This window comes from Aquarana catesbeiana, linkage group LG05 (assembly GCF_042186555.1).
Source record: "Aquarana catesbeiana isolate 2022-GZ linkage group LG05, ASM4218655v1, whole genome shotgun sequence".
Lineage (NCBI taxonomy): Eukaryota > Metazoa > Chordata > Amphibia > Anura > Ranidae > Aquarana > Aquarana catesbeiana.
In genome coordinates this window covers 466,219,662-466,235,841 of record NC_133328.1, presented here as the reverse complement: position 1 = coordinate 466,235,841, position 16,180 = coordinate 466,219,662, and the positions used below count along the sequence as shown (strand labels likewise).

The window sequence follows — 16,180 nt, the reverse complement described above, 5'->3', positions numbered from 1 at the left end:
CATCAACTGTGACATTTTACAAATTTCAGCAAATACTGCAAGTCAGATTTACATTTAGTTACCCACAATCAATTGCAGGGGCTGGGGATGTTTTTGGTTATACAGGAACATGTCTAAGAAATTGCCTGCGTTACACAGCCCTATACACTTAACATGGAATATGGAATCTAAGTTGGAAACGTGAAGACATATGATTGTAGTTACAGTAAATACGAGTGAAAAATATACAGTAGTAACCAATAAGAACACATTTGGCTGGAGTCAGACCAGAGAAAATGTGTATCTGATTTGTCACTATAGATTGCTAGTAGCACCTAAGGACAAGAAAGAAGGTCAAATATCACAGCCAAACTATTAAAATAAAATGGCACCAGTTGGTAGGGTAACCAACAGAAAGCTTTAAAATAGTTGTGGTGCCTTCAAGAAGACATCCATCCCACTGGAAATATCTATGATACCCCCACATGCAGACTACCACTGATACCATTGGCTTCCATACAACCCAAATCCACCTCCACTGACTGTCACAGTCCTCCTTTTCCTCACCTTTATTGTTTATAGACCCACCCTCTCTTACAATCCAGTTCCTGCTCTCCTCAGAACTTAGTTAATGATACTTTCCAGATCACCTGTCACATGCCAAGTACATTTTGTGAACATTGTACTGAGGCTACATTCTCCTCACTGGTTGGCCCTCATTTACATCAATCTCCCTACATACAGCCCAGCTGCAGCAACTGTATACAACAGTTCTCAGACATATGCAACTAGAGACCTCCATGAATAGCAGGGAGGCAGGGCTGTCACAGGTATTTCTGAACCACTGGAGGACAGGAAGTAACAAAGCTCCAGGCACAGGTAAGTTGTAGTTTTGAAGATATCCCAAACACAGGTGAGAATGTCGGGTGGCATTGGACGGTTCAATTAAAACCAGCTGACATTTGGCCCGTGTATACTGCAGGTGGTCTGACAAAACAGGGTCATTTGATGTCTTCTGTCGAAGGGGCATGACTGAAAAAGTTCTGCTGTTCAGCTCCTATCAGAACACAATAGCACAGCAGGGGGGACGTCAGATAGTTAGTACAGCGGCTCCTTATGAGCTGACATTTTTCTTTTGTTCAACCCAGAGGGTTGAATGAAAAAAAACCTAGTAGTGTGTACCAGGCTTTATGCTGACCCAGGTATTAAGCAGAGCATTCTTAGTAACAGCAAACAAACACTCTTGCGCATTAGTGTGATGACCGAGTGGTCTATGACTCAAGGGATAGTATCTCTGGCCTTGCTGCCCTCCAGGACAGGGGATTTCCTAATAGTCATAAAAAAGATAAAAAGAAGAAGGCGCACCAGCCTCATGTGTTATATCAGCGATAGATTAAAAATCTACCAGCGCTACATATGATACGTTGTTCAATCTCTTAACTTTTTAATTGTCTTGTAAATTTCAATAAAAATCATTGAAACAGAAAAAATACTCTGCTCTGTTTTGCATATAGGCTGAAAAATACAACGAAAATGTAAAAAAGGGAGCTTCTTTCCTATTTTTTCAATTAATATAATAATATTTTAATAATTCAGCCATATTTCCTGGTTATACAGTTACAGTATTAAATAGATGGCATCACCTGCAGGCAAAAGGCTATCCTTTTTATCAATGAAATGTCTAGCCTATATGTGATCACTGTGTCAAAGATGACATAGTAATCGCATTATCGAGAACCACTCTGATTGGGTTTCTGAGCATTAGAGACTCTGGCCAGTAGAGATTCAGGCTGTCAGTGACAGACAGAATTTTAGGTCAAAGTAAAGTGTTGGCAGCTGGCTCTCAAAGGGGAAGTTGTCTGTTAATGGAACAGTTCATCATACTGACCAAACACCAGCAATTTTGTGGCAGGTTGACTAGATCAAAGCAACCTACCACCAATGGTGCTGATAAAATCCATGTTAGAATGATGATGATGGCATTAACATGGATGTTCCTATCAGCATTATTTTAGAGGAATAATAGCAATTAGTCAGGATAATCCTTCCAGGACAACTGTTTTCAACCCTTAGATTAGCTTTGAGGGAGGTGGGGGGTCCGTAGACTATTGATTGTCTATAGAAATATGGACATCTCCTAGTCCTATTGTAATTGGATGAATTTATTATCTCATGTCTATGGGCATTTTAACACAGAAATAAAAAAAAACTTCTGGTTAGTAAGCAGTGACATTTTCTCAGAATTGTGCCTATATATTATGGTACCACACCTTCAAATTTAATAAAGCACTGAAGCATTAAGCTTTCAAACAGTATCATGGAAACAATGTTTCCCAGGCAATCAGATGAATTTAAATTATAATTGTGGTTTATTTGTGGAAACCTGTGGGATACAGGTGCCTGGGCCAAGGCCCAAGGGGTTTTGAGCATGCAGGCAATATATGACCAGACACAGTGCAGCAAATCTTTCAAATATGGCAAGGCACTCCAAAAATTGCAAGATTGACTCTGCCCTCACATTCCCCTGCTAGTAAGCATCTACAAACCACCATAGCCCTAAGATTGGTGTACAATCTGACTGCATTGGGTGGAACAGGTGACTGTCATTATGGGTTTATTGGCTGCTTTTTGTGGCTCAGCAATTGTATTTCCTGATGAACAATCCTTCATAAGTTTTAACAGTTGTGATTACCATAATCAAGAAGTCACATTTCATTTGTTCAGTTTTCCAGATCATTTCCTTTCCATGCTCATTTTTAACAGAACACAACTAATCAAGCACATATACTATACAGATACAGTATTGGTGCCTTGTGTTTTTGTTCTCCCAGAACTGAAAATTCAGTGTTATGTAGAGTCCAAACACAATGGCTTCAGAACAGACAACCATCAGGTAGAAAGTTTAGGCTACCCTTCTACTGCTTTGGTCACTTCAATTTAAGTTCAAAAGTCATAGCCACAGAAGCCTAATCTTGACCAACATTATATCAATGGCCAAGATAAATGTAAAATGACCAAGAAACTTTTTCAATGATAAAGGAGATTAGAAATAAGAATGTCTCTGATACCTGCTTTATCTCAAACCTAGACTGGCTTAACTGCTTAAAGCTGGGCTCCCATTAGAAATGTATGTGTTATTACATGTCGCATTGTGTATTTCATTTCATTGGCTTGAATGGCAAAGCATACAAAAACACACACAAAAAATACAGCACAAAAGACTTTTTCCTTTGGAGTTGATTTACTAAAGGCAAATAAGCTTTTCACTTTTCAATGGATGTTACACTTTGCAAGGGAATTTGCCCCAGAGCTCAATCAATGTGGTGACATTTTACTTTGCAAAGAATACCCAATCACATGAAGGAAACAAAAAAGCATTTTTGCTTGCACATTATTGGATAATGGAAGTCAACAGAGCTTCACCTCATCCATTAAGCTCTGAGGCAGATTCCCTTCGAATGTGCAACATCCCTTGAAAAGTGAACAGCTTATTTCCTTTCAGTAAATCAACAGCAGTGTTTTAACTTGTCTATTTAAAAATGCAATAATTCATGTCAACATGTCTTGTAAGAAACAAGCTTCAGTGGGTTTGGCCACTGATTATAACCCCTCTATGTTATAGTACAGAGGGGTTTCCTCTCTTGCATCGGAGAATCAAAAATTCATATTTCACTTGAAATGCAGTGTTCATTTAAAACTTTTATGAAAAAAGTCTGCCTAATAGTTTTCGTAATGTACTGGTTATAAATTTACATTTCAGAGAATTTGACACAACTTATTTGACACAACAATACAATCTTCCATTGAACCGAAGTATAGAAAAAGTCCACTTAATATTTCCCTAGATGTACTGGTTATAAATTGACATTACATTTATTTTTTTAGGGCTAATTCAGGCAAAGTTCTAAGTGGAAAGTGCGGTAACCCTTGGCAACCAATCACAATTAGTTTTACTACACTCAGACCAGTAAAAAATGAATTCTGATTGGTTGCAGCAGATACAGCACTTTGTACTGAACATTTTGCGCTATTTTATTAATTAGACCTCTTTATAAAGAAATCTTTATATATATCGAAACCACATTGTAGTTCTATTCATATAATTGAATAGTAAGTAAGAGCAAACAGTTTGCAGTAGTTTGATAATATCCAGGCCAGATTATTTCTGAGTAGCTAACGTAGCTTACAACACTTCGCACACTAAAAAGCTGATTCATCAAACTGAAAAAAAGGAAACTCACCACTAAAATGGAGTTGCTGCCTGTACTGATCAAGTTTTTTTTTTTCTGTAACAAGTGAAACCTGATTAGCTGCTATTGACAACAACTCCAGTTCTGCACTTTTTTTTTTCTCCAGTTTTAAAATTAGCACCTAAGATAAAAGGTTACAAAACTTTATATATTTACATGTTAAAATCATTATTACTGCAATACTCAATTGCTTTTGTTTGTTTTTGACTTTCATTACCTACTGTGAAAAATCATTTGGTTAAAGCATCTTCTATGAACATATTACTAATGCCGCCAGACTTTAGTTTACATTACAAAGTGGAGATTAGCATAATTGAGAGCTCTGTGGAAAGCAATCAAGGTGTTAGTCTAAATGCACGTATTTCCAATTTATATGAGTATTTAGTACAGGTTAGTGATAGCCAAAATGAATTGGTGTTATCCTAAATGAATTTTAGCTTTGTTTGTTAATGTTTCCCACAAATGGTTCACATCGTCAACCATGGCTATTCAGTGTGTTAATATTAGATCCCCCAGCCATTAGAGGTTTTAATCCAGGCATGTAACACAAGAGGGGGGTCACATTTTTAAAGAACACTCTTACCTCAGTGCAGCAACTTAGTCAGGGGTTCAGAAAAAGGGAAAAATCCAGAATCCAGCAAAGAGTTTGAAGAGACCAGTACTAGGAACTGGACATAGGAGTCCAGTGCAAAAATGATGCCTGGTGTCACTGGAATGTCAGAGCCCCAGTCCAAGCCATTTATGGACACATGTCATGATAAATATAGCAGCATGGGGGGGAGAGGCACAGACACAGGCTGCTATCTCCTCGGAGCCACTTATATACTCATACAAGTAGTGACAATATAGACTGACTATGAAAGCTCAAAGAAATCAACAAAGCTCTACTCTCTGATAGAATAGAAACACAAGGGCAGTCCTGCTACAATAGATTTTCTAGTTTATTCTGGACTCTGAGGTCATGTTATAAACCCCATCTGTTGGTGACACTATAGTGAAAGTTCTAAACTGGCAGACCATGGCCTGAGATTTTCACACTTAACATGAGGATACCCTCCTGTAATACCCAGAAAGCATTGGGAACTGGCATGTAGACCACACAGAGCAGCCCAAAATAGAGACCTTCGTAAGCAAAGATCTTCTTAGAGGTTTACAAACTTTTTCTGAAGGTCACTTGTATTTTGCTGTGTGAAACATTATTTATACATACATGCATCATACATGCATGTAAAAGAAGATTAATAGTAGATAAAATAAACTGTCATAAATCTGGGCAATTCAAATTAAGTGTAGGATGAAAAAATGCAAAAGATGACCTTACTGACACTGCATATTTAACCATAAGTACTGTACAGCCAAAGACACTGATAGCTAAATTTTTTAACAAATCTCATTTATCCTGCAAAGTTTGGGCTTGGATCCACTCTCTATTTTTAGATGTTTTTATGATTTTGACAATCTTTTTCACTAAAGTACTCGCTGCGTTTTTTTTTCTTATTATAGATTTTTCCTCTAGCGAGGAAATAAATAAAAATATATCTTTTCCTCCTCACAGAGGACCCTGCTACATTTCTAGGCCTCATGCACACTGGACGGTTTTGATACTGTTCTGAGGGGCATTTGGCATTTTTTTTTCTAACAGCTTTAGCGGTAAATTATTTCAATGGCCATACTAAATTATTATTCTGGCCAATGAAATGAATTAATGCCCAAGTACTTGACACACCTAAACACACCTAAACACGCCCAAACGTGCCTAAGGCCGACCATATATAGTTTGAATCTCGGCCGGTTCAGCAAGAACCGGCCGAGATTCAAACTATAAATTGGACAGGCTGAATGTACCAAGTTGATCGATTGATCAACTTGGGTACAACCAGCCTTCTGGAATCTCTTACGATTATCGCTAGTGGCTGCTATAGCCACCTGAGAAGACAATTGATGATTCTTTCCTGCAACCCGTAGTTGCAGGAATGAAATTTGCATAGTGTATGGCCGGCCTAAACATATTACACGTGTTTACAAGCGTCAAGCGTTTTTTCTGCTAAAACACTGATGCCATGAGGAAATTGTCCAGGAGAAAAACAGCCAGTATGCACGAGGCCTTTAGCAAATAATTAGTCTGAACCTCCTACGTCTGTAACAGTTTTACTTTATTCACAGCTAATATAAGACCAGATAAAGGTTTACTTTATTCACAGCTACTTTATCAGTATCTTTGGAAAACCAAAGAGACCTTCTGTACTCAGGAAGCACCTTGCAGAGTATTGTGGTCTATCTGAATATATCATTTTCAAATATCTATTTATATTAGGACATATAACAATAAGGAACCAACATACTGTAGAACAACAAAATGTAAACATGTTGTTCAGTATTATTGTACAGGATTTATATAGCGCCAACAGTTTGCACAGCGCTTCACTCCCACACATGAATGCCTAATAAAACTATCACTTCTCCATCCCAATCCATGTTTAGCCAGTCAGAAATACCATGAAGGGATAAAAGTAGTATAAAGACTCTCTCTACTCAACATATACCTCTGGTAATAAGCCAGAGATGAGCGATTGAAGTGGTACACCCTCCTTACTGGTTGGTGCAGAGGATAATGATAATGCATTGCTATCTAATCATGGTTAGTAATAAGCAAATAAATTTGGCAATCAGAATTGACTAAGCAGTGAATTACATTTTTTATTTGCTTAAATACTGTATACTATGTCTGTGTGTAGATGCATCAAATCTGTGGTAGAATTATACAATCTATGTATTTGCTCAAATCTATGAATCACAAGATTGTATACTGGCTGGAGACCTGCCAAATAAAACAGTTATGAACCACAGATTCACCAGATTCAATCATCACTATTTGAATTATTATACATGTCCAAATGTACCTCTTGTTCTAGGTAAATGGAACAGAGAAGGGAATATATTTTAGAAAACCAAGTCAGTTAGCGTCCCTCCCAACCAGTGTCAGCGCCAGTCCCTGATTGCGCTCCACACTATCACAGTCACACTATAAGTCTCTGATTACCGCTCTTACTAGTATGGTGTCTGTCGGATCAGTATCCTGGTGATGGTCAGAATTATACCAGTGTTCCCAAAAATTTGGGGGATTTTTTTTTTACCTAAAACGTAACAGGATACATTTTGGCCTAAATTTATGAAGACATTCTATTTTATTGGATATGTTTTATAACAAAAAGTAGAAAATATTGGGGGGGGGGGGGGTCTGTATTTTTTGTCTATATAATAAAAAATTAAAAACCCAGTGGTGATTAAAAAACAGCAAAAGAAAGCTCTATTTGTGTGAAAAAATTGTATAAATTTCATTTGGGTACAGTGTTGAATGACAGTGCAATTGCCAGTTAAAGAAGCCCAGTGCTGAATAGCAAAAAATGGTCTAGTCATGAGGGGGGGTAAAACCTTCCAGAGGTCACGTAATTATGTAGTGGAGGCCAAGTTGTAACGAAATCATAGGAGGGAAGTCTTACCTGTTGTACTACAGTTTTAATATTGAATCTATTTTATGTACTTCACCCTAAATACCTGTATGCTGGCTGAACATATTTAATTTTGCAGCTTTCTTCCTAAATACATTATTTTTTTAAATGTGTAACTACATAAAAAGTTCTGTTCCCTGCCTTATTACCTATAAACTGCATCATACCATTAGTAGATAAATAATAAATAAATTACTTACTATTAAATTAGGGCTGTTTTAAATTATTTGGTCAATTTGTCATCAGTATGTACTTTGCTATTTCTATTACAAATCTCTATTACAAATCCAAACCCTGGAAGCATGCGGAAGAGAACTGTTTGAGTGTATTTCTTCCTGGTAAAGAGGTTACTGGATGAACAGCAACAGCTGCTGCAATAGAGAGGGATGATGATGTCAGTAAAAAGAGATCAATTGACACGTATCTTCAACCTAGCGGTACAGAGACATCTGCTTTTGACATTTTAGTTTTTCTTTTACCTTTAACACTAACTAATGACCCTAATAATGTTATCTATAGACAGGTATCCCTGTGGCTTCTAGGATGAAAGTCAGTGGTCTCCCCAGCATGCGGATATAAGTTCATATACCCTTAAAATGACACTAAACGATATCCTTTTGTTCCAAAAATAATCCATTCACATCCACTATTTAATGGCCCTATAATCTATTTTTCATGAAATTATTCCCTATTGTGTTTTTCTGCATCCTTGTAATGTCCTCCATGAGTTCCTGAACCTTCCCCTTTTCCCCCTCAGTTCTGTTTGGTTGGAACGTGCACACTACACATCCCATAGTCCATAGTTCCTAGTCCATCTCAGGAGCAACAGAGGGTGGAACTGTGGAGAACAGATGTAGACACCCTTTACCAGAAATTGGCATCACAGCAGCAACAATAAAGATATTAGGAGATCTGGAAGAGGCTGAGAGCAATAGAAGGTACCCTTTTGTGTTAAAGTGTTACTAAACCCAGGACCCTGCATTCACTATATCTGGTCTCCCACAGTACACACAACATGTAAATTAAATTATTTTAGTAAATATAAACTGCTAAATACCTTTTCTCATCAGCAGAATAAAGCAGTCTTATGACTTCTATCAGTGTCCGGCAGAGCACTGGTTAAAGCTTGTATCCTGTTTCCCCCGAAAATAAGCCCTACCCCAAAAATAAGCCCTAGTTAAAGTCCTTGTAAAAACACGTAATCTGTTTTGTAAAAAAAGATTATATAATGTATAGTGTTTTTCCTTGAGTAAGTTTATTGTGGAAAATACCTTATTTACAGCGCCGCTGAGCGCTTACGTGACCTGCCAGAGATCTTCTCCTCTCCTCCCGGCTGACATCATCCTGCAGTGCTCAAAGCAGGGCTGATGTCAGTGGACATCAGCAGGGATCTTGGTCCCTCCCTCTGCAGTATTCAGAGCGGGGAAGAGGAGCTCTGTTGGGTTAAGTTAGCGCCCATCAGCGCTGTAAATTAGGTATTTTTCACAATAAAGTTATAGGAGACACACTGCACATTATATAATCTTTTAACAGAACGAATTACATAATTGTAAAAGGGCTTTAATCAAGGTTTTGGGATTACAGAATGTCATGAATGCTGACCCCTGACCTGGGGAGAGAAGAGAGGGAACATCAGGAACTTTTAAAAAAAACATTTTATTGTTTTATTCCAGATTTTTTAGAACATAGAGAGCGATAAATGACACAGCAGAAGCACTGTGCTGTCTATCATACTATTAATATAAGACCCGGTCGGGGAAACACGATTAGAGGAGTTTTCATTTTCCTCTGACTGTGCTATAAGGCTGCAAGACCCCTGACCCTCTATCTGGACAGTGCTGATCACATGCACCCTCCCAGAAAAAAAAATCTTTCTAAGAATACACACCAAACTGAGCATGTGCAGAGTGCCCCCAAGGCTCTGTACTATCAGCAGATGGTTTGGGGACTAAGGAAGAAGGGGAGCATCAGAGAAGACAGGATCAAACAGTCTTTTTACACAATGTGGAGGATTAACCCCTTAAGTTCTACAGTGAGTATAACAAGCATGATTTACTGCATATACAGACTGATTTTACTGTTGTGGGTTTAGTAACACTTTAAGAATACATACATACTTGAAAATAATTTTGTTTTGAAACTTTTACTTGAGTTCAGTAATGTCACTCTGTTGCTATTTAAAAAAAAATTTAAAAAATAAAGCTTTGCCATCAAGGAATAGAATTAAAGTGGTTGTAAAGGGTCTATTTTATTTTTTATTTTTTTTAATAACAAACATGTTATACTTACCTGTTCTGTGCACAGAGCAGCCTTGATCCTCCTCTTGGGGTTCCCTTCTGACGCTTCTGGCTCCTCCTGCCTTTGAGTAACCCCCCCTAGCAAGTCACCTGCTAGGGGGATACTCGTGCAGGCTTGATCCTGAGCCGCACCATGTGTGTCTATTGACACACACAGTGTGGCTCGGCCCCGTCCTTTGCTCCCTCGTCACTGGAATTAATTGAGCCAATGGCTCCTGCTGCTCTCACTGAGTCCAGTGAGGAGGGAAAGAGAGGAGGGCCGCTGCTCTCGGGCACAGTGCTGAACCAAGATCAGGTCAGGTATGTATTTAAGAGGGGCAGGAGGAAAGCTGAACCTAAAAGCTTTCTAACTTTAATGCAAAGAATGCATAAGGCTACTTTCACACTGAGGCGCTTTACAGGCGATACAGCGCTAAGAATAGCGCCTGCATAGCGCCCGTAAAGAGCCTCTCCTGTGTCTCCAGTGTAAAAGCCTGAGGGCTTTCATAGTGGAGCGATGCGCTTGCAGGAAGGTAAAAAAAAGTCCTGCAAGCCGCATCTTTGCAGCGCTATAGGAGCGGTGTATTCAGTGCACCTAAAGCGCCCCTTTCCATTGAAAACAATGGGGTAGCGCTGCAAACCAGCCAGCAAAGCGCTGCTGCACCTTTTTTGGCCGCTAGCAGGGGTTAAAACCCTCCCCACTAGTGGCCGAATAGTGCAGCTAAAACGATGGTAAAGTGACGCTAAATATAGTGCCGCTTTACTGCTGACGCTCACAACGCTCCAGTCTGAAAGCAGCCTTAGGGTAAAAAAACTTTAGCCTTTACAACTACCTTAATACTTACCTGTCTGCACCACCAGCCTTTAAAGATCCTAGCTTGCATAAGATTCTTCAGGAGCTGACATACAACTGGGTAGGTCAGATTTCTGGTCTCCTGCTGAGCAATGTAATTTCTTCCATCCACCCCCATGTCCTGTAGTGGCATAGTGGGTTGGTGGGAAGGATCACTGCGCTCAGAGGAGGATCTTGTATTCTGAAATCACTACTGCTCAATCACTGTGCAGAGTGACTGGTCTTGTATCCACCCCCATCCAGTAGGTGTCATCACCCTTCCTGGTGAATTGATGGTACCCGTACACAAAAGATTAAAATAACAAACAAGATACCTGTCAGGGACGTACTGCTCGTTCCAGAAGGCGTGTGCCTATGCTCATGCGCGAGTCACAGACTTCGCGCATGAATGTACGCATGCGTGCATGTTAGACGCGCTGGGGCCCAACAGTCCATAAAAGTCGCTTAATGGTGCTGCTCCTTGCGGTTTGATCTGTTTCTGTTCCCTGTGTTCCTGATTCCATACCAGTACTCTGTTCCTGTGTTGACCCAGCTTCCTGACCCTGCTTATGTCTACAATCCTGACCTTGGCTCGTTTGACCCTGCTTCTGTTACCTGCCTGATTGCCTGTTGCCAAGACCTAGCCTGGACTCTGACTATTCTCTGCCTGCCGTTTTTGCTGTATTCTCTGATGTGTATGACCCAGCTAGTCTGACTCCGCTTCTGCCTGCTGACCTGCACCCGCTGCCCTGCAAACCTGCACCTGCTGACCTGCATCCACTACTCTGCAAACCTGCACCTGCTGACCTGCATCCACTGCTCTGCAAACCTGCAGCTGCTGATCTGCATCCGCTACTCTGCAAACCTGCACCTGCTGACCTGCATCTGCTACTCTGCAAACCTGCATCTGCTGACCTGCATCCGCTGCTCTGCAACCTGAACCTGCTGACCTGCATCCGCTATTCTACTAGCCTGCATCTGCTGACCTGCATCCGCTACTCCAGCTTCCACGTGAGGAGACCACTTCAAGCAGTAAGGACTCAGCAGGCACCTTTACCTCACTGTGCTCTTACCGCCACTGTTCCCACTCCAGTGGTCTCTGAGCCAGGGTGGTACGGGAGGTCTCCCTCCTCACGTCAGGCTCACATTCCAGGTACGTTACAATACCAGTTTGATCCCACATAGGACTGACAAGTAGGGGGAATAATCCTCCCATTTGTACAGTGCATTTTATAATCTGTAACCTTAATACCAAAAAGTAAAGTTTTGTAATAAGCAGGGCCGTCTTTAAGGCAGGGCAAAAGGGGCATCTGCCCTGGGCCCTGTCATTGTTGTGGGGCCCAAAGAAGCTGCCTCATACTTGCCAACTATCCCGGTTTAAATTCCCTTGTCCCCTGAAGTTTTAGTCCGTGCTGTGTCCCAATTCCCTGTGTGAAGTGCTTCTACTAATGCTGCCCAGCTCTGCCCTGTTGTTGTGTACAAATGACTTACCTGCAGACCCTGACATGTAAATAACTGACATTCTTATGTAAATAGCCACGGACCGGCGGGATTCATATGTAAATAGAGGCAGGATTCATATGTCTATCATGCCCCCCTGAGGTCATATCCACCATCAGCTGTACTGAATGCTGCCCACTGGGGAGATAAAGGGGCATGCTTGAAAGTCTTGCCTACAACTGTGGTCAATCAGCCTAACATCAAAAAACTATTTGATTAAAAAAATATCAGCCTGTTCTGCAAAGGTAAGCAAACTGGTGGTGGGAGGGTAGTGTCGGGTGTACAGGGATAGGCAAAGAAGGAATTACAGTTTGGGGTGTACAGGTGAGCAAGGAGGGGATGTGTGGAGGTAAGGAAGGTGAGTGCAAAGATGAGCAGAGGAGGCAGGTAGAGTTAAAGGGAGGGGGATTGGAGTGGAGAGGATGGTGAAGGTTTGGGATGCAGAGGTTAGCAGGGCTTTTAGGATGCAAAGCTGTACTGACAGGGTGGATAAAGATGTAGGTCGCGTGTAGGGCAGCCCAATTATTTCACTGGGCTGCTCTATGCGCTAGAAATGCAGAAGAAAGTCCCTAACGCTTTTTCAAAATCACACGGTTGTACAACACCTGTCAGCAGATGCGTGAGGGTGTAATTAACAATTATTGGCACTGCTGTGTATCTGCTAAAGGGAAGCACGTTTCTGTGGTGTCAGGAAAGTGATTTTGCTTGTATTCCCCCCACACACAAATGTGAACGCAGGCTAAATGTCCCAGTTATATTGGTAGTCAGTGTAAATCTTCTCATTACATTGGGGCTTGGTGTACAATCCTTTCATTCACACTAGTGGCCAGTGTAAAGGTCCCTCTTACATTGGTGGTCAGTGTAAATCCCTTCTTACATTGGTGGTTACTGTGAATGCTCCTATTACATTAGTGGTCAGTGTAAATCCCCATTACATTAGTGGTCAATGTGAATCCCCATTACATTGGAGTTTTCTGTCTATTCATGGGTCCCCTCACATCCCCAGTCTATGGTGTGCAGGCAGTGAGGAGATGATGTACTGTAACCTTTAGCAACCAATCAGTGAGCAGTAATAATGTGCACTAACCTCTTGCAACCAATCATTGGGCAGTAAGAATATGCAGTAACCCCTAGCAACCAATTAGTAGGCAGTAATAATGTGCAGTAACTTCTAGCAACCAATTGGGGAGTGGTAAGGATGTCCAGTAACCTCTAGCAACCAATCAGTGAGCAGTATTGATGTACAGTAAACTCTAGCAATCAATCAACAACAAGCAGAAGGCATGTGCTATAACCTCTAGCAAATAATAAGTGAGCCATAATGTGTGCTGTAACCTCTAGCAGCCAGTCAGTGAGTGGTAATGATACACTGTAACCACTGGCAACCAATCGCAATCACTGCCTGATCTGATTCAGTAAACTGATTTTGAGTCTAGCTGCTATTTATTGTAGACTCAGAGCAGGCGGAGAGTGAAATTGCATTGGGGGGGGCAAGAAAATGTTTGCCCAGGGTCCAATCAATATTAAAGATGGCCCTGGTAATAAGTGGTCTGTGGGTTCAAGGAAAATTCTTATGGTCCTGTGCCCAGTCTGATCGGTTAATTTGTTCATTCTAAAACAATGTAACCACAAAGGTTTGAGTTGATTAACTCATTTTAAAGAGGAAAACAATAGGGAGGAGGGGAAACTTGTTTAACATTTTAATGAAAAAGTTAAAAAAGAGGGAAGTTTGTGCTTATTTTATGTTTTTTTTTTTTTTAACAATGTCTCGTTATTTAAAGTGGAACTAATACCCATATACTTTACAGCCAAGGATTCTGCCATTTTAGCATATGTTTGGTCTGTAGTTGTCATGGTGTTGCACATGTGATTGGTTATGACACCAGTCATTGTTTGACAGTTGTGTTGACAACACAAGCAAATGTGACAGGTATCATTCATGGCACAGTCTGGGAAATATGTTGTCACCCAGCTTGTTTTGCTCCCAGAAGTCAAACAAATCGCAGACCTGGCTTTCCACTGTAGGTTCCTACATGTGTGGCCACAACACCTGTAGGCAGTGTCATAGACATAAAAAAAGCACCTCAGTTTTTTCTTTTTCTACCAAGAAAACATATACCATCAAACAGTATATAAACTGCAACTCTAAATCAGTGGTATATGTTATCCAGTGTAGTGCCTGCAGTCTACAATACGTAGGGTGCACTATACGCCCGTTGAGAGTTAGAATCTCGGTACATGTGAATGACACTACAAATACTAATGCTAAAAATATCTCAAATGTGTCAAAACATTTCCAGGAATTCCATCATGGTAATCTTGACACTTTTTCCTTTTTTGGTGCTGAACAGGTTAAAAACCCCCAAGAGGAGGTGACACTCATCATATTTTGCTCAAGCGTGAAGTATGGTGGATATATACCCTCAATACTAGAAAACCGTATGGTTTGAATGACAGGATGGATATAAATCTTTTTTTAACATAATTGCATTTTTCAACATAGTCGCATTGTTTGATACATTTATCGCACCATTTTGAATATGCTTTATTAGTTCATGATATATTTCTCATATGCCTGCTGTGCTTCTCTTTCTTTTCTCCATGTGTTTTTAATTGTTTTGATTGCTCTGATTAAGATGCACCCACCCTATTTGGAGTGCTTACTCTGTTATAAATATCAGTTTTTAAATCAAACATGTATGCTTTGATGAAGGCTTCTTAGCCGAAACGCGTCAGCGTAGCCTGTACCCGTGTACCCATGTAACCCAATAAAGGACTTTTATTCAAGAGCATCCGAGTCGCCAGCCCTTTTCTGATTCAAGAAATCATTCATGGCATACCTTGAATGTAACTGTTTTGGAAAGGAAAAGGTTTAGGAATGGGTTTAGTTCTGCTTTAACTATTTTTTGTGTGCAGTTGGTGGATAATGGTCACTTCTTGTCCTGCCAAAAAAGACAGGGAATAAGTAGAGCTGTCCTACAAGAGGACACAGACACCTAAAGTTGCCAGAGGTTCTACTACACTCTATCCAATACTAAAAACAAGAAGGTTTTGGCTCGGGTTGTCTTATAGTAAATCCAAAGTAAACCAAATCATTAAAGTCTGGTATGAACTTTTACATGTTATAGCTTTTCTAAGACTATCTATACAGATTTCATAGAATGAGTTGAATACTTACCTGAGTTGAATGAAATCTGCAGTTCCACCCACCAGTTGCTATGTCACTGAAGGACAAGTAAAATGTGTGGTTCATTCCATCACCAGGGTCCCCGTGTTTTTCCATGTGGCCGTATCCTGCAACTGGAGCCCTACCACTAAACTGGACTATCCAGGCCAAATTCTGCCCAAGCCTCACAGACCTGTCTGTCAACAAATCCACAAATGGTTGTTTAAGACCTTCACACTCCATCCTCCAGCTCCAAGTCCATCCAGCACACCTCATGCGAGGCTCTGAAAGTCCAGCCAAACACTAAAACACATTGGGGCTTTGGTCTCCTTCCGCATGTTTCATCTTGGGGGTCCTCTCTCAATGTGAGGAGAGCAACTCCTTTCCCTAATCACCACCACCTTCTAGGCCAGTCAGTTTTGCATTAGTATTCTCAGATACGCTATTTCCCCGTATTTGCCTAAATGCTTTTAGGGCTTGTTCACACTAGTGTCTGGGAGGCAGAAAAACCCTGTGGTTGAGCCACACTTTTACTTCCCCTCAACCGCTACCCCCTTTAGCTGCAAAGGCAGAGGCCAGGGGTGTAAACATGCTGAAGACCAGCAGTGATGATACCCCTGTAGCTTTGCATGCTTTTGCAATGCAGGGTGTTTTGGCGCGCTGGTAAA

The 16,180-nt window shown here is 40.6% G+C and overlaps 1 protein-coding gene across 2 annotated transcripts in view; it reads right to left on the bottom strand.

Annotated features, from left to right (window-relative positions):
* Window positions 1–5,040, bottom strand: part of MYOM1 (myomesin 1) — a 180,638-nt gene extending 175,598 nt beyond the window's left edge. For both annotated transcript variants that reach the window (XM_073631423.1, XM_073631424.1), the window contains exon 1: window positions 4,813–5,040. The gene's annotated coding sequence lies outside the window, so the exon portion shown is untranslated. The remainder of the gene's footprint in view (window positions 1–4,812) is intronic.
* Window positions 5,041–16,180: the final 11,140 nt, after the last annotated feature.